Raw genomic sequence first — 21,087 nt, forward strand, 5'->3', positions numbered from 1 at the left:
CACATTACTATCCAACGGCAATTACCGGAGGGGAAAAGAAGGCGAGATGTTGAAGCATGCGTAACGTATAAAATAACACCATTTCTTTTTTTAAAAAAAAAAATGTATGTGAATATAAGTGCCTATATACATATTAAAATTTTCTGGAAGGCTGTACAGGAAACTGGTTATTCTGGGTTGTGATTCTGGGGAGGTAGAGAATCACAGGGCAGGAGATATTTCACTTCACAGCATTTATATACTACTACATTCCTGTTTTTCTTGCAAGAAACATGCATTATTTTATCATTTAAAAATCTAATATAAATAAATGCAAAATAATAAAGAAGATTGTGGATGGCATTATAACCTAAGGGCCAAATTACTGCTTTAGATTCTGAACATGATAATATGAAAAAAATAAACAAGCATGATTTCAACCACACCACTACCAAACAGAGACCACCAAAAAACTCAGTGTCACTCTATTATAGTTTAGAATCAAATTTAAAGATAGCTCAAAGCAGAAACTCAAGAATGAATAAAGAAAAAGAAACAAGGCAAAGTTATTTTCAGAATAACTCACAAGAAGCAAATAAAAATCCAAATATATAAAATTCTATACTGCAAACAACTATAATCCCAAGTTACGGCACTGGAGTAAACGATAAAGATGACTATGAAAATGTCTGAAAATACGGAGAAAAGAATATTTCTGCTGCTGAAGTCTATCTTCTTTATTATCTTCACCATTAAAGGAAAACTTCCTTGGAGAATCCAGCTAAAAGTGATTAATCTCATCACAAGCATAATCAAGTCACAAACCAAATCATGAGAGCTTGCATTTCAAAGGAAGGAAAGTATTTATTAATAACTTGCAACATATTATATCTTAGAACTTTCTTTTTTTCTTTTTAAAGGGAAAGATTCAAGCATTTTTTTTTAATGTTTTTTTATTTTTATTTTTTTCCTTTTTCTCCCCAAAGCCCCCTGGTACACAGTTGTGCATTCTTAATTGTGGGTCCTTCTAGTTGTGGCATGTGGGATGCTGCCCCAGCATGGCCTGATGAGCGGTGCCATGTCTGCGCCCAGGATTCGAACAGGTGAAACCCTGGCCCACTGCAGTGGAGCACATAAACTCTACCACTCGGCCACGGGGCCAGCGCCAGAACTTTCTATTTTTAAAAATACTTTCATACATATATTATCATTTTTAAGATACTCAAAATTCACACATATAAATTATAAGCAAGCACCCACATATCTAGTGCCAAAAGTCATCACATTCTTAGAAAATAGTAACAAAATAACTGTCTAAGAGGACACAAGCCAAAGAAATTGAGAACTAGACTTAAATATTTTAATAATTTGGATGGAAAAGAAGGGCTGGCTATTAATTATAGTGACTGGCTATCAATTCAGAAAATATTATTGTACCAAAAGGAAACTGTAAAAAGCTTTTAAATGGCAACCACAAATAACTGGACGTTTTTTGTTGTTGATTGTATTTAAAAACTGTTTCACATTAACTGCCAATGTTCCCATACATAAACAAAAAATTAAAAATATATTAATCAGCCTAGCAATTCTACTCCTAAGTGGAATACCCACTTAGAGAAATGAAAATATATGTCCACACAACAACTTGTATGGGACTCTTCATAGCAGCATTATTCATAAAAGCCCAAAAGAGGAAATAATGAAAATATCCATCAACTGATGAATGGACAAATAAAATGTAGTATATCCATACAATGGAATATTATTCTGCAATAAAAGGAAAAGAAATACTGATACAAGCCACACCATCGACAAATCTTAAAAGCATGAGGCCAAATGAAATAAGCCAGACACAAAAGGACAGATATTGTATGATTGGATTGCAGTTATAGGAACTATGCAGAATGGCAAATCTATAGAAACAGAAAGCAGAGTTGAGGTTGCCAGGGCTGGTGAAACGTGCAGATCAGGAAATGCTGGCAAGGGGCTATGGAGTTTCTTTCGGGGTGATAAAAATGTTCTAAAATAGACTATGGTAATAATTATGCAACTCTATGGATATACTAAATACCATTGAATTTCATGATTTAAAAGGATAAGTTACACGGTACGTGAACTATATCTCAAAAAACCTGTTCAAAAATAAAAAACATTAACAAGTCAAGACTCTCCTCCATTGTCTTCGTTGATCTTAACCTCATACATGCTACTCCTGAGCCAGCACTGCCAGAGGCAGAAAGAATCTAAACCGTCCCAGCCGAGAATCTGTGGGGAATTCGTATAGTTGTGACCTACATGGCCACTCTAACCAGGGCTGACCAACAGACTACCTCAGTGGACAGGAACTTGACATGGTCCCCCAACTTCTCAGGGCTTTTATGCCCAAATTTCTCAATCCCAGTTGTCAGGATTTTTCTAAACCCCCATTCTCATGGACTACTTACTCTGTTGATGGGCTCTAAATTCCTGAGTTCCTGACCAGTGGGAAGACTGCATGTCCACAAATCCCATGGCTGCATTTGTCTTCCTTGTGCTCCACCCACCAGCTTGGACACTGTGACACCACAGCATGATCCTATAGTTTGCCCGAATGTGGATGAACAATGGGAATTCCGCTGGACAACCCGTTCTGACTGCCAGGTTGAGCTTCTACGCTCAGCTACGTGGCTGGATATCCATGGGGAGACAGAACGTCTATGACTGCTCATCTAACCCCAGAACCTCCCACCTCATAAGTAGACACTATACTAACAATGCATGAGATTACAACACAGTCAAGTGTTGACGAAATATTTTCTGACAAACTGCAAAATCAGATTTTTTCATTTACTTTCAGTTTCCTGAGGTTGAACAAAAGCATTTTGAAAGAATTATCACACTGAAGGGAAGAAAATGACTGAAAATTATCCTAACAGATCACTAAAAATACCAGTCAATTCCTCAAATGGAACTCAAAAGAACATTTGTGTGGTGCAGCACATTAAATGCTACTGCTTTTGCTTTTAGTGATCACTCTGATGACTATCTAACAGAAATTGTGTGTTCACTGAGATAATGTCCGCACTACAAAACAATGGGTAATTCAATGCCACACTTCTGAGGAAAAAAATATTTCTGTGACCAAAATGGAGAAGCAGCAGGCTATATTTCAAGTTTCTTTACTCCTTTAGAAATACATTATCTGATTGAACAAGTAAAAGAATCAGAAATACACGCTTACAATTTATTTTGTCAAATGCCTCACTGTAAATACGCAATGAGGTATGGACAAAGTACAAAATTATGCCATATGTTAATTGCTTAAAAACATATTTTAACAATGTAAAAATGGAGAATATAACATGATGTATATTCTTACATAGCATCTCAAACATTTGTGAAAACTAATCCTTGGTATATTCTCATTATTGTCATAGGGTGAAAATGCATACATAAGACTGAATGTCAGCAGCCATCAGAGAAGCTGGTTTCCATGATTCAATACTGAAAACAATATTTTACAGAATTTCATCTCTCTGCTGTTAAGAAAGACCATTTAAAGGTCTGAGGACGTGGGAGCCATGCTTGGTTTACTTCACTCTTCATATTTCTGGAATTTCCCAGGGAAAAAGTAATTCAGATAAAAACCATACCCCCATCTGTCTGTAAGTTTCTGTTACTTCCCAGAGCTCGTATCTGGGGAGATGTCTGTCTGTTATTGAGAATCTGTAACTAACTACATTCACAAATATTTCTTAACTCTTGATTTCCTTTTCAGTTTTAGTATATTTAGAAACGATCTGTTTCACTGTTGGATACAATCATCATACAGAATACAGGTGATACAAATAACCAAAAAGCCAAATTAAAAAAAAAAGTTGATTCATTTTCATATCCTTTAGAGCAGCTGAGACTATTAAATTGTTTTCAAATAGGACCGAGTTAAGAGGAAATTGAGTTTTATCCCTTCGACTTTGTCTAAGCCCCAGGGAACTCAGAAAGCTTATAGAGATGTGTGTTCTAATAAATCTTCCTACATTTTGATGTACCTGGGGCCTTGGCAGCTCCCTCAGAAGCCAAGGGGTCTGAAAGACTTCTTCCTTAACATCTGAACGTCAGTCCTCTAGGATTACTCAGGAAAGTTCAGGATTACTTCACCATGGAAAATTTAGCTTCTATTCCTTCTAAATTCTTTTTCTTCCCTTTCTTTCTTATCAGAGCTTTAGTATGCCACAGTGAAATATACGACACCACTATCTTTCCAATACCAACTGGAATATCATTTAAAACAAAACAAAGACTTTTTTTATATATATAAAAGGAAAAAAGATAGAGCCCAAACCCTCACAAACAAGAAATGGGAGAAAAGGCAAGCTGGAGAACTGATCCACAGTAGAAGAAATGAAAGAAAATATTCTACACTTTCTTGAAGTGAGGACAAGCACGGCTCTCACATCTGTGATGACCTGCTAACTTACTACAATTTTCCCACACATATGCCAAGGTTTCTGTTCTGCCTGCTTCTCCTTTCCACCACAAAACCTCTTCTTCCTTAATTATTTGATCCCATGATTTACTCAGTCATTTTCGGAATTTAAAGAGTGACGAGTCACAAATATTTTACAAGTTCTGCAGAATGAAATTTCCTTACAAGCTTCCTCTCTTTGCTCCAACATTTGGAATACGAGTCTGTGGTATGAGATCTAAGGATCAGCAGAGCTGGAGTTTGCCAGGTGAAATGAGTGAATTCCAGACAGGATGTTACTCAGGGATAGTCCCACGACATCTTAAGAATAGTTGTAAACGCACGAACACACACTTTCGTCTTTACCTCTAGTACAGCAATCTCAAAACTTACCCTCCATCCTCATCCTAGGAGGATGTGTTAGCTATCAGGTTCAGAAAAGACAAGGACTAAGAAGGGTCCTTCTGCTGCAGCCGATCTGCCAGCCTCTGCTTCAGTTCAGCCAGGCCATCACCTGGAGCGGACATTACCTCTAATCCATCTACATGCACCAAGGGAAGAGAGGAGCAAAACCTAAATACAGCATCTCATTTTCTTCTTTCTTTTCTATTATAGATCAAAAGAAACCTGCAAAGTCTTCTTAGGATGCTTATCGTGAAAGATAAGGAACTGAGTCAGGGACCCAGAAGGGAGACAACTCAGGCACAGGACACACGGTCAGGTAGACAAACACTGAACTCAAGCCATATCTCCAAGCCACCAAATAGAGGAAAACGTCTTAGTGGTGTGTAGAAAAACTTAAGTATGCATATGACAAATAAACAGTTCAGTTCAGTACCATTCAATAAACATTTATTAGTAAGCTGTTATATATCAAGCATCACGAAAATTAACAAGACTAAGGTCTCTTTTTTAACGTTAATTCTTCCAATAATATATCAGTTCAGTAAATCCCAATCAGAATGCCATCCCTGAATGCTCCAAAATTTTAAAAATTGCCTTTCATTTTCCAAATTACCATTCTACATTAGCAGGGGAGCCATATGCCTAAGATAATATGAATATATTAAATTTTAAAGTGCTCTGATAGGTGGAATTACTTTTCAAATATCTAAACCATGTCATGGCTAAAGCAGCAGCAGTCTCAGTTCAGGTAAGAAGCACTGTGATGACAGGGAAGCATCTGCAATGTAGTTAGAACATACAACGGACCATTCATCAGCGCTTCAAAGATGAACCTCTCTATTTAAATAATGTACGTAGCAGGGCAGTTATCAGACAGTGTTCCTGCTCCCTCACTAGACACAGAATGGTTATCGTAAAAGTCAGAATAGAGGTTACCTCTTGAGAGAAGGGGGCGTGGGGTTTCAATCTGTGAGGTGCACACAGACAGCTTCGAACGACCAGCAATAACTTCTTCCTGAGTGCTTGTTTTATTGTGACTCTTCATATTGTATATATTTATGTTTTATATGCTGCTGTAAGTATGCCGTACTTTACAATACAAAGCAGTGTCTCTAGAACACACAAGAAACTGGCATCAGTGGCTGTGTCACGGGAATAAATTTTTCACTACCCATCCTTTCCACTTTTTTTAAACCTAAATCATGTAGCACCTTTAGAAAAATAAGTAAGAGCAAATAAACAAGTAACTATGTTCAAACTTTGTTCATACATCACATTAGAACTGAGGGTAGGTAATGAAGATTTGCATTTCATAGTTAAAGGGAAAGATCTTCAAAAACAGGAGCTAGTGTTGCTAGTGCCCATGCTCAGCATAAAAGAAAATTTCCAAAAGAGAGCTAGAAGTGTAATAACGAATTTTCCGTACACATGGTCATCATTAATCAAATTTATCAGTTGCAAAGCCTTATTTTGACAGTACAAAGATTCATGATATATTCAGGCAGACTGTCCACCAGGTTAAGTGTCTTGATTAGTAAAACCAGTCCTAGCACAGATCCGCTCACCTCTCAGGCAGGCTGCTACCCTCTACAACGACGGCTGATATATCCCAGAGAGACGAGGGTTGAACAATCCAATCTATAACCCTCGGCCTCAGAGCACTCAGAGGGAAAACTTAGACTCATTCTAGAGTAAGAACCCTCATCTCAACACACCAACTGAAATAAAATCAACAGAATGTTTCCACGTCTTCTATTTAGACAACTCAGTTTAGATAATGAGTTGGTAAGCCAGAAAATCCAGTTCAAACAATACGTGATAAACAAAGGAACTTTACCTAAAGCATGTTTACTAGAGAAAACGTCAAAGAAAAGCTAACAATGTTGGAAGTTCTAAAGAAACATAGTTTAAACAGCCCAACAGAGCTTCTAAAGAGCAGAGCTTCAGTGGAACTCTTCTGGGACAGGAACCAATGGATTCAGTGGAAGTTTCATGCACTGCAGTTCTGTACACATTTCAAAGACAGGGGCTACCACCCTTCTCCCAGGAGTACAATGATGAAAGAATACTATACGCACTCAGATTTCAAAAGAAATATCCTTGGGACAAGAGCTATAGAGATTGATAAAATATCTGATTAAAAAGTCATGTGTATATATACCTAAAAGAATTGAAAGTGGAGACTCAAACAGATCCATTACACCCACGTTCATAGCAGCACTATTCACCATCAGCCAAAAGGTGGAAGCAACCCAAGTGTCCGTGATCAGATATATGGATAAGTGAAATGTGGTATAAACATACAATGGAATATTATTCACTCATGAAAAGGAAGGAAACTCTAACACATGCTACAATGTGAATGAATCTTGAGGATATTATAACAAGTAAAATAAGCTAGTCACAAAAATATAAATTCTCTATGATTCCACTTATATGAGGTACCTAGAGTATTCAAAACTATAGAGACAGAAAGTAGAATGCTGGTTGCCAGGGGCAGGAGAAAAGGGGGAAAGAGAGTTATTGTTTAATAGGTACAGAGTTTCAGTTTAACCAGATGAAAAGAGGCCTGGAGATGGACGGTGGTGATGGCGGTGACATAAAACGTACTTAATATTACTAAACCGGACACTTAAAAAGGGCTAAGAGGGTAAACTTTGTTATGTGTATTACACACAATTTTTAAAAAGGAAAGAAAATCCAGCCAGTATGGTGCCCAAAGCAATGATGTTATAGCATACCTGTTACTAAAATTAGATATACATAATTTGATAAATTTATATATATATCAAACCTATAATGGTTCAAAATAGGCCTATTTCCTTTGGTGATCATATGCAAAATAAATATTAATATATTCTGTGTTGGATGTTAAAAAAAGGGAATGAAATTCTGATACATGCTATAAATGGATGAAGCCTGAAAGTTTTATGCGAATGAAATAAGCCAGACACGAAAGGACAGACAGTGTATGATTCCACTTATACGAGGCCCCCAGAGGAGTCAAATCCAGAGAGACAAAGCAGAATGGCGGGTGCCAGGGGCTGGGGGAGGGGCGAATAGGGAGTTATTGATGAATGGGGACAGAGTTTCAGTTTCAGATGATGCAGAAGTTCTGGGGATGGATGGCAGTGACGGTTGCACAACATTCCAAGTGTACTTAATGCCACCGAACCCAAAAATGGCTAAAATGGTATATTTTACATGTATTTTACAACAATTTTTTTTTAAAAAAGGTCATGTTTATACATGTTTATAGTCCGAGTAACCAAATAGAGCTGTGAATTAAAAGACAGAAAGATAAAGGTTACCAACGTTATTCAAAATACGGATTTTATGTAAAACCATGTGAAGAAAGAGAGGGTAAACTGATAAATTACCATACCAGCTATTAGTCTTGGGCAAATCTTTGGTCTCTACCTGGGAACGACACCACTTAGACGGATGCCCTTGTGCAAAGCACAGCCCAGCACCAGCCCGGCCACGTTCATCCTCCCACTGCGCCTGCGCACGCACACAGCAGGGGTAAAAGATCCCCATCTAAAAAGGCCCTGAAAGCGGGGCCAAGTTTCATTGTGTCGATCAAATCTCACTCCTCAATGATGTCCTCAGACGTAAGCTGTACACCAGCGGCTGCAAACTGAAATGCAGGCACCATAAATGCGCAAAGCGCTCCGTGCGAAAGCAAACCAGCCACACAAACTGACGTTGCACAGGCGGCAACCTCACTGTTGGGCAACACAGCGGCCGGTAGGGATGTGGAGGGGCGGCAGAGCACGGGAACCACCCGCTCACTTCCAGGCAGCTGCTGCCAGGTGCAAGTCCACGGTTACCAAAACCACCAATTTCCCAAGAGAAAATATTTTGAACCAATGGAAACGAAGCTTCTTGTACACTACAGCCTCGCGGCTGTGTCTTGAGGTGGAGTCGAACTGCAGAAAGTGAGGAAAGAAGACACGTTTGGGTGGGGCAGCATTGTGGGTACTTACAAAACCTGGTCCTTAACCCAGCGGGAGATCCAGACTTAGAGGACACATCCGCAGGTGGCCTGTTTACTACTGATGCTGTGATGACCTGACTTGTTCAGATTTAGTGACACAACGGTTGAAATAGCACGGAAAACAAGTTGAAAAAGTGAGAGATAATAGGGGGACTAGTTTAAAAATGTAAATCAGAGTTCTCATTAATTCTTTAAACAAACACCCATCGCTTAACATCTATTTTAGCCAATAACTTTCCAAGTCCACATTTGCTTTTAAAAGCTTGAGGCAGTGAAAATGAATTATTCACTGGCCACCGTTAGACCTTAATATCTGTGATACAGCTACAGAAATATTGTCTGAAAAGGAAACTGTTGACTCTGCTCAATGTCAACAGAAAGATTTTCAGCCAGAAATCGATTTTTTTTCCCGTTTCAGTTTTAGAACTACGCTTTATAAAATCTCCAGTTTTGTTCATATTTTCAAAATAATTAGCATCATTCAATCTTGCCCAACCATTTTTGCCACATATGCACTCATAAGAGGAAGATGAAATCTATTATATTCAGTCGATCCAAGGAAAGTAAAAAGGACCACAGCTGAGTGGTGCATTTAGGTGTTGTTCCATACTACACAAGGTTGATTCTAATAAATGACAGAATTAAAGGACACTAGGGAAAATATTTAGTCCAAATCAATTCATAAACATTTTTGTTATTACATTTCCTCCCAAATTTGGTAGCTGTTCACTGAACAAAAACATATCAATTTCTTTACCTGAATCCTCAAGAGTTTCAACCGCCTCCTTTGAAAAGTCGAAGCGATTTTTAGATTAATAGTAGTGATTTACATCAGGTATTATTTACAAACCAAAACTAAATAAAAGGCTTTCTTAGCAAAGTTAAATTTTTATTTCAGCAAACTAATGAAGTTGATACATCACAGGTAAGCTGAGGAATCAAATATACAAATAAACACCTTACCAACAAATTATCTTATCAAATCTCTCCTTGGAAAGTGTAAACAGTAAAAATACAACTCAGAATTGTATAATTGGGTAGCTTTTCCTATGCCAGGTAGCCTGTACGGGTATCTGAAATATTTGATGAACGTGGAGGAAAAATTTTTGTAAGAAACTCCCCTAGTACCAATTCCTTGTTGACCTGGTATGTGGAAGTGCACCGTGCCTGCTCTGTATCTGAAACCCAGTTTGCTTATGTGCTCAAGCTCAGTTACATCCATTGGTTTCTTTCCAGTAGCATCTCACAAATTCTTCCAGCAGACAGGCTAACTGGGTACAAATCCTACTACTTTCACTGGGCTTTTATTACCAATTCAGTAATTCAGTCTTGGTAGCCATCTGAGTGCCTTACTTTCAGTTTTAACTAATGCTATGATAACTGAAGTAGAATTTCAGAAGCATTATTTTCCTCTCTTTTCTCTTTCATCTTGTCCTCTCTCCTGGCTCTGTTCCCTCAGAGCGGAAATACATCCAGCTATCTTACTTTCCTAAAGAGAAATCTCTCGGCCCCATTACTCCCTCAACCTATTCATGGCATTTGGTTTAGTTTCACTGCCAAAAAAATATCCATACTTACTGCCTCATCAAATTCTGACTTTTAATCTAAGTTCCTAGGGCTATTTACTCAAATGCTCTCCTAAAGGTCTGATGTCATATACTAGTTTAGTCCGGTATTCGCGGTTGCCTGCTGCACATAGCTGGAGAGCTGATGTCTACAACAAAATCTCAATGAATTCAGAAAGCTACTCCTCATCTCTTCCCACTGCTCCCTCTGCCCAGCCCCAAGCAACCCTAGCCTCACTCCACTCTTTCTGGTAATGGTCCTCCCACCACCCCTTCTGGTCCTCTAGGCTGAAATCCTGGAAGCAGCGCCAACTCCTCCTTCTCCCTCTCTCATACACCCTCACAACCAGATACCAGTGACTATTTTCTACTAATTCTAACTGCCCAAATCGACTCTGGCTTGCTGATTTTCATTGGCATTTCCACTCTTCCGCCTAAACTACTAATAATGCCATCATATCTGGCTCTCCCCTTTCTTCCACCTATTGCCCTTCTGGCTACGTTACCCACTGTGGCCAGATTAATCTTTCTAAAGCACAGTGATGTACTCTCTTGCTCAAAACCCTTTCATAACGTCCTCAAATCTAGAAAGCATCAAGTTCAAATTCTTCGACAAGAAGATTGGGAGCACTGTCGTGGTATTTCTTTGTAATGCCTCTCATACTTGGTGCTCCCAACATACGTTACCAGCACTGTCTTTATAGTGCCAGTATTTATGGAGCTGCTGTTAATTTCACACTTATATTACTTAGTTTTAGCTTATTTTTAAATAGAGGTGATTCAGAATGAAATAGATATTATCTGCAATAATCATTGGCCCAATCTGAGTGCAAAAGTCACTTTCCAAAGCACCTGGCAGTTTCTACAATCCTTTCCTGTTTTCTAGAGCTAAATTTCCCCTTTGTGAGGAAACATATCTAAATGATCTATTTATAAATAAAAGCCTATAAATGTTCATGCTCTATTTCCCATCAGATTAGATGATTACAATTCAGATGATTCCTAATATACCTGTAAAAATATCAGAACAAAAAATATATTAGTAATCCATTTTAGAATAATAAACCAGCATATATGTCTTATCAGCCTATCCCACAAATTTGTATATGGCTATTATTCTTAAATTTGATGTCATAATAGTACTGTGTTTGTCTTAATTATAGGACACAATCTGTTGTAAGATAAAACACTGAGTCAATAATAGATGTGGAGGGGTAATATTACAAGTATTACAAGCATAAGTAGCTTATAAAGAGAAAATATTCAACTGGTTATTAATTAAAATTTCATGAAAGTGTGATAAAATACTTCATGAATATAATGAAAATCTATTTATGCTAAGATTAAGTAAATCTCTAAAAGGAGGAGCGAAAATAAACAGGAGCTTTAAATAAATTAAGTATACCCCATAAAAAGAGGAGGAGGAGAGAATGAAGAGGAAGAAGTGGAGGAAGAGAAGGAGATGAAAAAGGAGAAAAGAAGTAGGCGAAAGAGAAGGAGGAGGAAAAAAAACAAAAGAAACATTTCTCTTGCACAACCGCACAGACCAGCCCACCAGGGCCCTGGAGCTCCTCCTGGGAAGGCAAGCTCTTGTTACACTCCTGAATGGGATCACACGTTGACTCGGGCATGAAGAGAATGTCCCCTGTGAGCACCAGGAGGATCCTACAACTTTCCTAATCGAACATCAGTGACACCCACCTGTGTCACACGCAGACTACACGTGTTGATTATTAGAACTGTCCGACTCTGCTTTTGTCAGCAAGGAGGGAAAACACAAACGTAAGAAGACAATCTCATTATCACGAGATAAGTGCTATCTTAAAAATATTAACTTTATACAAGTGGAGGGAGTAAATGAATTCTGCCGGGAGGCATTCAGAAAGAATTCACTGAGAAGATGGCACTTGGATGACCCCTGAAGGATCTGTAAAAGTTTCTAGGGAGGACATTGCAGGAAAAGAAGAGGCACAAAGCCAGACAAGTGCATGGTTTCTCTGGAGACCCATGAAAAGTTTGATGTACGGTATGGTCTGTTCACATTAGCCATAAAATAACTACCTTTCTCTAAGTGGTTCATAATTCATGTTTTTTAACTCACCCAAATTGCTATTCTCACTCCTAATGATAATTGTAATTAAATATGAATATTACAATTAAATAAGCATTCTTTAAGCACTGTTAATTCTCACAACAACCCTAAGAGGTAGGCGCTGCTATCACTATCCCCATTTTCCAGATGAAGACACAGAGGCCCAGAGAGGTGAACTAATTTGCCCAAGGTCACACAGTATGACTCCAGGATGCCTTTAGAGCCCTGTGCTGACCCACATACTGAAACATCACCCTAATTATACTGCATTGGGCCACATGTCCTCATGCCTGCCCAACTTAAGGAGACTCTGGACAAAGAGAAGGGGGAGCCGGACTCCAACGCCTCCTGCCTCCAGTTAGAACCCTTTCCATCCCCTCCTCCTTTCCTCTCACTGTTTCAGATCTCAAAGCTTCCATTTCACTCCCTGTTAATCCCCTGTTCCCTCCTCATTCTCATGGGAATGGCACCAACATGGCGGCAGGATGAAAAGAAGAGTCTCTCTGAGACAGAGAGGTAAATCCCAAAGCATCCGGTCCCCAGCTCACCAAGCCTCTACCAGAGAAGGCAGATTTTTATAAAATACGGAAACAGAGATGCACGAGAGATGGGAAAAGCAATTTTTAAAAAAATGTATTGTTTTGGATGCTTTTTCTCATTACTACAATTCAGCACATCAATAGCAGAAATTGAACATCTCCCAAATACTACGTTTTAAAGAGTTATGGTTCTTCTTGCCCTTTAGAAACTAGGCTTTTTCAAATTGATTTTTAAAATAAGAAAGGCCTATATGTCTACCAATTAAGCAGATGGTGCCCTTATTAGAACAGGAACAAAAGCTAAAAGGGCAACAGCACACACACCCAGATTAATTTATCTACGTGTAAGAGTTACAGGAATCAAAATCGGAGCAAAAACATATTAGCCAATAAAATTCAAATGGAGAGTTAGCAGCACAGGTGGGTGCTTAAAAATGATTTAAACGAACTGGCATGTAGTAGTGACATTTTCCATTCTGCAATCATGGCCATCACAATGTGTTACGATCTCATTAAATTCACAAGCTCACCCAAAATAAGCCAGACTCAATATAAGCAGCAGGCGACTAAAGTAAACCAATGATACAAGAGGAATCCAACATATTAGACTCCTCAGCAAAAAAGAGAAAGACAGACAGACACACACATCCATAGAGACAAACAGGACATCCGGCTTAGCGCTCTCTCTCCAGGGAAGTCCACACTTAACACATGTGCTAAGCTACTCCAGGTTTAAAGACCTGTTTTTCAGACCACCCTGTCTGGGTGGCCTAGGTTTAATCACCCACATGGCTTCAAAATGCTTCCTTATTTCTAACTCAATTGTAATATAAACATTAATTCACAAAATCATACTCTCAGAATTGGGAGAGATATTAAGAGGCCATTTAAATTCTCTTCTTTCCTGTGGAGTCCGTCTAACTCTGTCTTCTCCAGATTACGTGCTACAAACAGTAGAGGTGGCTCCTTGACATTTTTGGTACATTTTGGCAAACTCAACCAAATTCCAGGGCAACTTCCTATGTCAGCGATTAAAGGAACTCTCCAGAAATGAATCATGTAGAATAAGAAATGGATTCACCATGGTGCACTTCTTGAGAAGTTTCACGAGGCACAGTAACACCTTTTTCCACGCAGACCCCAAACAGCTTTAAGTGTAAACTGGACTTTTCCCATATTCTGGTTTGAGAAGTTGTATCCTGCCTCACTAAGTAGATATTCTACTCCATCCGATAACGGGTTGCATTTCTAGACTGACCAAATTGATAGACAGAGTTCTCAAAAGATAATGGCGTCATTTAAACTAGAAAACACTGCTTAAATGCCAAATAATCCTAACGACTCCAAAAGCAGCTAGCTGTACTTTACTAATGAACATGGAATGGTGGTCATACTTCTACTTATTGATTTAAAAATTAACAGCAATAACCTAAAGCTGACCAGTCTATTGGCAGAATAATAAAACATGTACATTGACCAATGTGATATGAATTTGCTGTGCTTGTTTAATCACACAGATAGCAAATTCGTAATATGCTAGTAAGACCTTGAGGGAGTCATTTATGATTTCAAACTTACTACGATCACAAAGCAATTATATCTAATATAATGGGCTATCTGCTAAGTGTCAAAATCAAATGGTTCCATTTTAAAAGACTAAAGAGTTTAATTTCATCAAGAATTGTGCATGGTCAATTTAATTCTCATCTCAAAAATGGTTCTTCTTAAAAAATATAAATTCTGATGGAAGATGAAACATTAAATTTTATACCTAAATATGTCATATCAAATCTTTGAATACAAATAGAACATATTTGGTGCATCCTTTTTTTGGCTGTGATTATTGTTGTATTTAATGATAGAGTATCATGCATAGCTCTAACAAAGCATGTAAGAATAAAGCATTTTAATCTCCAAACACTAAATAATTATGACAGAGGAAAAGAACTGAGCAAAGGTTTCCATAGTGCCAGGGACACAGGAGGCACAAAAATAAATATTCATCAACAAATGAATAGCTGGACAGACAAAATCGAAATGGGGTTCGTTTTTCTAAATTTCATGATTAACTATTGAGTACTAAAATTATTTGAAGCCAATGGATTTTGAAAATCAACCCTAAAGTTTTTTAGTCTGCACCTAAAATGCAGTTATTAATTTCCTGTGTTTCATGCTTACCTAATTATTACACAGAAGTATAAAATTAAATTTCAAATTGAAGATGGGCTGTGGCAGAGTATTCATATAAATTGAAGAAATATTTATTTAAGAATATCACACGTAAAAAGACATTGTATTCAACAGTATCAACAATGAAAAAAACGAATGTAATTTAAAAACGGAAAGAAAAACATTCAGCCAAACAGATTTCCAAATTTTGAAGTAGAGTGGCATTACAGAGAAGGCAGAGAACCACCAAATGAAGTCCCAAAGCTTTTCTTTTCCAAGATATGACAATGACATTAAAAATTATGATTCTAATTATAACTTTCAAATAGTGACAGATGGCTTCTCTGAGTGGTCGCTATACCTTTTCATTTAGTTTGCAAAAAAGATCCATCTTCTGAATTACAATGTAAGCGCATCAACTCTCAGATGTATTCTCTTTTTAAAACACCAAGGTGCAATTTAATCAAAGCAAGCTTTTAGAGAACCAACACGACACAGTCAAACTAAGGGATTTCCCAATGGTCTGTGAAATCTAGGGAGAGATTTTGATTATCAGGAGGAATGGTTAGACTGCATATTTCAGACAATCCTCCCTAAATTCTAGGCAAGCCCTGAATGGTACTGAGTGGGTGGCAGTAAATTTGAGGTTATGCTCCCCTGCAAGGATAGCATAGTAACTCTAGGCAGCTTACTAAATGCGGTGATCATGCTTCAACAACCTGGCCATGCAGAGCAGGGCTGACAGACATTTATAAGGAGCTGAATAAAAACGACACATTCCTAAAGAGAAGCGCAACTCAACTCTCCTGAGATGACCTGTAGAAGGACAGGGGCCAAGCTCCCTCTAATGCAAATCCAGGGGCGAGCAAATTCCTACTGCTCATCCACACATCATGGCCACCACAATGTTAGACTGGCAGATGTTCAAAGCATTACAACCCAACATTCACAGCCTTGGCTTTCATAACCCTAACCTCAGCAGACCTGGCTTTAAGAAACGTACCTTCTTATCGCTGTGAAGAGCAGTTAGTTGCCAGATACAAACCTGGGTACCAAATTGAGGCGGCCTGATTTTTCAGACTTCAAATTATACTGGTTTAAATACAGGGGATACCAAGAGAAATCACAACGATGGTTTTAGAACAATTAACTGATTGCAGGGATTGCCTAGCTGGGACAGTACGTGATTAAAAGTATTCTTAGTTTTGTCACTAAACACGTCATCTCCATACTGGAGAATGCTTCTCTTTCTATTCACCAGAGTAGAGACGTAGTGGGTCTAATTCATCCAAAAGCGGTATTAAATCATTAAGAATTTAAACCATGTCGAGAGGTGGAAGACAGAACACATTCCTGTCTAATCCCAGGGAAAACTGCCCTCTGATTTCTCAAGAGATCATTCCTGTTGACCCTTAACGTAACCAACAGTAGAACAGCATTATGGCACCAGTTCTGCTTGAAAATCGATAATGTCGGGTCAGAACTGAATTCATGATGCTTTATTCAATAACGGATTTCTGTTCACAGATTCAAAGGCAAAGGAATAGTTGATAAAAGCCGTAAACAGCCTTCTCACGGTCCCGACAGATTTCCTCACCAGGTGGTAGAGCGCCATGGCGGGCTGGCTGTGCCGAAACCCACCTGCGCCTGGAGGAGAACCTGGCGTGAGAAACGCAGGGTCACAATTTACAAGAGCAGAACTGGCATCGATGTGAGAGAGCCCGTCCAAGGAGCCGGTGGGCATATGACTCAGAGAGACGAAAGAATTCCAACACTGGAAAGACATTCTGGGTCTTTTTAGAGAATGTTAAATAACTGTAGCAATAGAGATGAAAATCCAAGTTCGAAGTCTATCAAAGATGTTCACTTTGGTTAATTTATGGTATGTGAATTTCACCTCAATTTTTAAAATCTTAAAACAAAGGCTATCAAAGAAAAATCTATCAGAGAAAATGCAAATACTCCAAAGCAACCACTGATCCATGACTGAATAAGAAACAAATATAACAGATTCCCAATTGTGACTCGTATTACAACGCTTGCAGCTGTAAATCATTATGGCTTGTGGCTTTTCATGCAAAATGATTTGCTAACAATTTTTTCTCTCATCTGTGTGACTCATTTTTATAATTTGAAGATATCCAACAAATTGTCTTCAAATTCTAGCCACAAACCACAACTTTATTAAGTAGTTCTTAAGCCTCAATGCTAATCACAGTTCACTGTGAGAATTAGGTAAGTGATAGTTCAGAGTCAGTAACTTCTTAAATGGTTCCCGATTTCACCAGTATGTGCTGTACGGCCCGCTGCTTATCTAGTTCAGAGTAACTCAATTCAGCACAGGATAAAACGAGGTGTATCTTTAGGGCCCCATGCTACCACTAACGAGGAATTGTCACAAGCAGATCAGTGAAAACTGTTTCAGGGTAAGGGGACAGTAGTACAAAGGTCCTGAGGTAGGAATGAGTTTGGTGTGTGCAACAAAGAGCAAAGGGGACAACTGTATACATATGCATTGTAATGTCTATGTGTCTACATACATATTTTTACTTTACAAAATATGATTAAATCTTACCACAATGTCTCAGAAAACTGAGAGAGGAACTTCTACCCTATCAAGGACCCCAGAGCTCATAAGTAACCCACAGGCTCAAACTCACCATCCTATCAAGAGCTTACGACATTTAGGTACAAAACCAAAAATCATGGACTTAACTGTGGAAAATACGTTATCCTCATTTGCTCATTAAACCTATTAAAAATATCATTAACAGTGGTGCTACTCTGTTATTTTTTTAACGTAAATTTAGTGCTTTCCATAGAGAACTTTCAATATTTATTGCCCACCAGGGAAAAGGACAGTATATAAAGCAGAGGGAAGTCCTGTTAGTACCATTTTGACTATTAAAATGCCATTTCTGGACAATTATTTCAAGACTGCACTTACAGCTTTAAAGGAGCTCTCATTTTATGAATTTTTTGTAAAGTTCCAATGATAGTTTGGTGAAAATTCTCTGCGAACCTAAATCCTTTATTAAAAGGTTGGCCAAGATCAATATTCTTAATACACGGGAACCTGATGCGGCTCGAGCTCACATGCAGGGCAAAAAGAGCTCCCAAAGCAGCTTTTGTTATTTTTCCAAACACAGTTGAGGGCACCCAGAACTGACTGGTGGTGAACTGTGCAAGTAGGAACGATGTGTGCTCCCAGGACTCACAAACGGAGCTCTCTCCCCCATCGCAGCGCTCGCCCCAACTCCCCAGCGAGAAGGTGAACACCAGGAGGGCCCCTGTGGTCCCATCTGCCCACTGTTGTATCTGCAGCCCTTGAGTAGCGCCTGCCCCCAGAGCAGGTCTCTGAGGAGGCTGTGCAAATGAATCTGGGAATGAACGAGTAAACAAACCAACAGACGAAGAAATGCACCTGCCGCCCTGGTGAAGATCAGAGCAGAGACACCCTGACAGATTAGGGCTGTTTACTAATATTAACTTTTCAAAGCCATTTTGATCTTGTTTCTCTGCAAATAATCCAGCCTAACTGTCCCGCTGTGTTGTTATGAAACACGAAGTCCTGGCAGGAGTCATCTCAAGGGCCACTCCGGTAACAAAATCTTCTCAAATTCTCTCTCTCTCTCAGAAATGTGTGTGTGTGTGTGTGTGTCTGTCTCTCTCTATAGCTCTCTCTGTATTCCCTAGGGGACGAGGAAATCTAAAATTGGACCTTTAGAAATACAACAGTGTTCCCCTCCCTAGATGGGGTGAGGGAAGAGATGAGGTCAAGGCTCCATCGCAAAGGCAGCCTTAGCTTCATTCTCCCTCAATGAGGCCAAACGAGAGAAAGCTAAATATCTTCTCAAAACCTCCGTGTTACACTGTGTTCTATGGACCCCCTTCAATTGAAACGAGCAAAAATTAATGTTTCCACTATCCTAAAATTCTGCACTTCACTTTCTTAAAAGAGTGCAGAAATTTACTTAAGTCTTTGCTCAATTCAATCTCATTAGGATTGAATGAGGTTTAGAATTCTCCAGACCATTGCTTCTTTCTGAGCTCTGGTTTTGGCACGCAACGCAATCGCCCTTTTCAGCTTCACGTTCTTCAGAACTATAATATGTTGGATATTTGGGCTTAGTACTTACAAAAGAAAAAGGGATCTTTAAATATAAAATAAAAATGAGCTTACTTACAAGATCGCTTGGATTCTGACAAAGAAAAAAAGTTTGAGAATAAAAATGATTCAACAGCAGAAGAGGCTACCAAAGAGAGGTGCAGAATCGTTCCCCCTGAACGCTGTTTAAGCAAATAAAACAAAATTTGAGGATTTGCCATCCTCTATCTTTGTAAGATTATGACCTTACGAGGCCCCTCCCAGAGCTAGAATCTCTGAGGACATTACTGAGTAGCATGACAGATAACCACTAAACATCACAAATGCTTCTCTGTTGGCAAACTCTGGTTACTTCCACTGCTGTGGACTTTCAGAATTACAAAAGTGGCACATGGTAGTGACAAAAGAGACACCTCCCAGGAAAATTACCCTCCAAAGTAAAATTAATTAAATTTCTCTCATAAGAAGAAAGTGAATTTCTGTCCCTTGGGTCTGGCAGGAGTGAGAGTAGTTTAATCGAGGTCAATAATGTGTCTAAGAAGGCAAATCTCTCAGAAAAAAATGGTGGCCAACGTAGAAAAACACGTAGCAGAAGAACAAAAGCTGGTCACAAGTCCTTGACATTTGCATTAGTCAGGGTTCTCCAGGAAAACAAAACTAACAAGATGTATGTGTACATAATAGAGATAAAGAGAGAGATGTATTTCATGAAACTAGCTTGCGTGATTACAGAGGCTGGCAAGTCCAAAACCTTCAGGATAGGCTGTCAGGCTGGAGACCCAGGGAAGAGTTGCAGTTCAACTCTGAAGGTTGTCTGCTGGCAAAATTCCCTCTTCTTCTGGGAAGGAAGATCAGTCTTTTCCTATTAAAACCTTCAACTGATTGGACGAGCCCCACCCACATTATAGAGGATAATCTGCTTTCCTAAAAGGCTACTGGTTTAAATGTAAATCTCATGCGAAAAAAATACCTTCACAGAAACATCTAGAATAATGTTTGACCAAATATCTGGGTACTATGGCCAAGTCGACACCTAAAATTAAGCACCACAACTTGTGACGGGAGAGAAAATGAAAGGGAGGGAAGACAAGAAGCCACGGCAGACGTCCTTTGCGTTACAGGGCAGTGGGGTGACCAACCATCCCGGTTTGTTGGGACCAAAGGGCATCTCAGGACGAAGGAACTTCCACGCTAAAACTGGGAAAGTCTCAAGTGAAACCAAACGAGGTCACCTACAGGGAAGGATATTTTTCAGTCCTTATTCTCATCTAAATCTCACCAATAATTCTCAGTTTATCTCCAACCTTCTAAATTACATTTATACAGGTTCATGGGCGCACAAGGCTTTGGAAAAGACATTCTCCAATATATATGAATAAATTCATAGTGGTTTAGACAGCAGTATCTTGTGAATTTTGATGTCATGAGTGTCCATCTCTAAGTCTAGGAGACAATCCTGCCATGAAAATGCCACTAGAATCACAAAAAGCCTAAAAGCTTGTTACAAGTCAGACAACCAGCCCTTACCTGGATACAGGCCCTTTCTGCAACCTTCGACAGACATGTACAGCAGTTAAACTTTGGAATGACTGGGACAGTATTTCTTAAACTGGTTTCCATAATAAAAACTGGCTCAGGAAGAAAAATGTTTAGAAAATATTGAGATGAGCAAAATTAAATACACTTCTTTACTGCAGGACTTCTCATAGCCTGAATATACAATATGCATCACGTGGCAGCAAGGGAAGACGTAATTTGCAGAATTCTCCAAATGAAGTGGACCCCA

The 21,087-nt window shown here is 38.9% G+C and overlaps 1 protein-coding gene across 40 annotated transcripts in view; it reads right to left on the reverse strand.

Annotated features, from left to right (window-relative positions):
* UTRN (utrophin) overlaps window positions 1–21,087 on the reverse strand; it is a 478,290-nt gene that overhangs the window by 181,277 nt on the left and 275,926 nt on the right. For 2 of the 40 annotated variants that reach the window (XM_070256247.1, XM_070256246.1), the window contains exon 1: window positions 5,765–5,940. The exons of the other annotated variants lie outside the window; for them this stretch is intronic. The gene's annotated coding sequence lies outside the window, so the exon portion shown is untranslated. Of the gene's footprint in view, window positions 1–5,764; window positions 5,941–21,087 lie in introns of those variants that run through there. 40 annotated transcript variants of the gene reach the window in all.

The sequence above is a fragment of the Equus caballus genome, chromosome 31 (genome assembly GCF_041296265.1).
Source record: "Equus caballus isolate H_3958 breed thoroughbred chromosome 31, TB-T2T, whole genome shotgun sequence".
Lineage (NCBI taxonomy): Eukaryota > Metazoa > Chordata > Mammalia > Perissodactyla > Equidae > Equus > Equus caballus.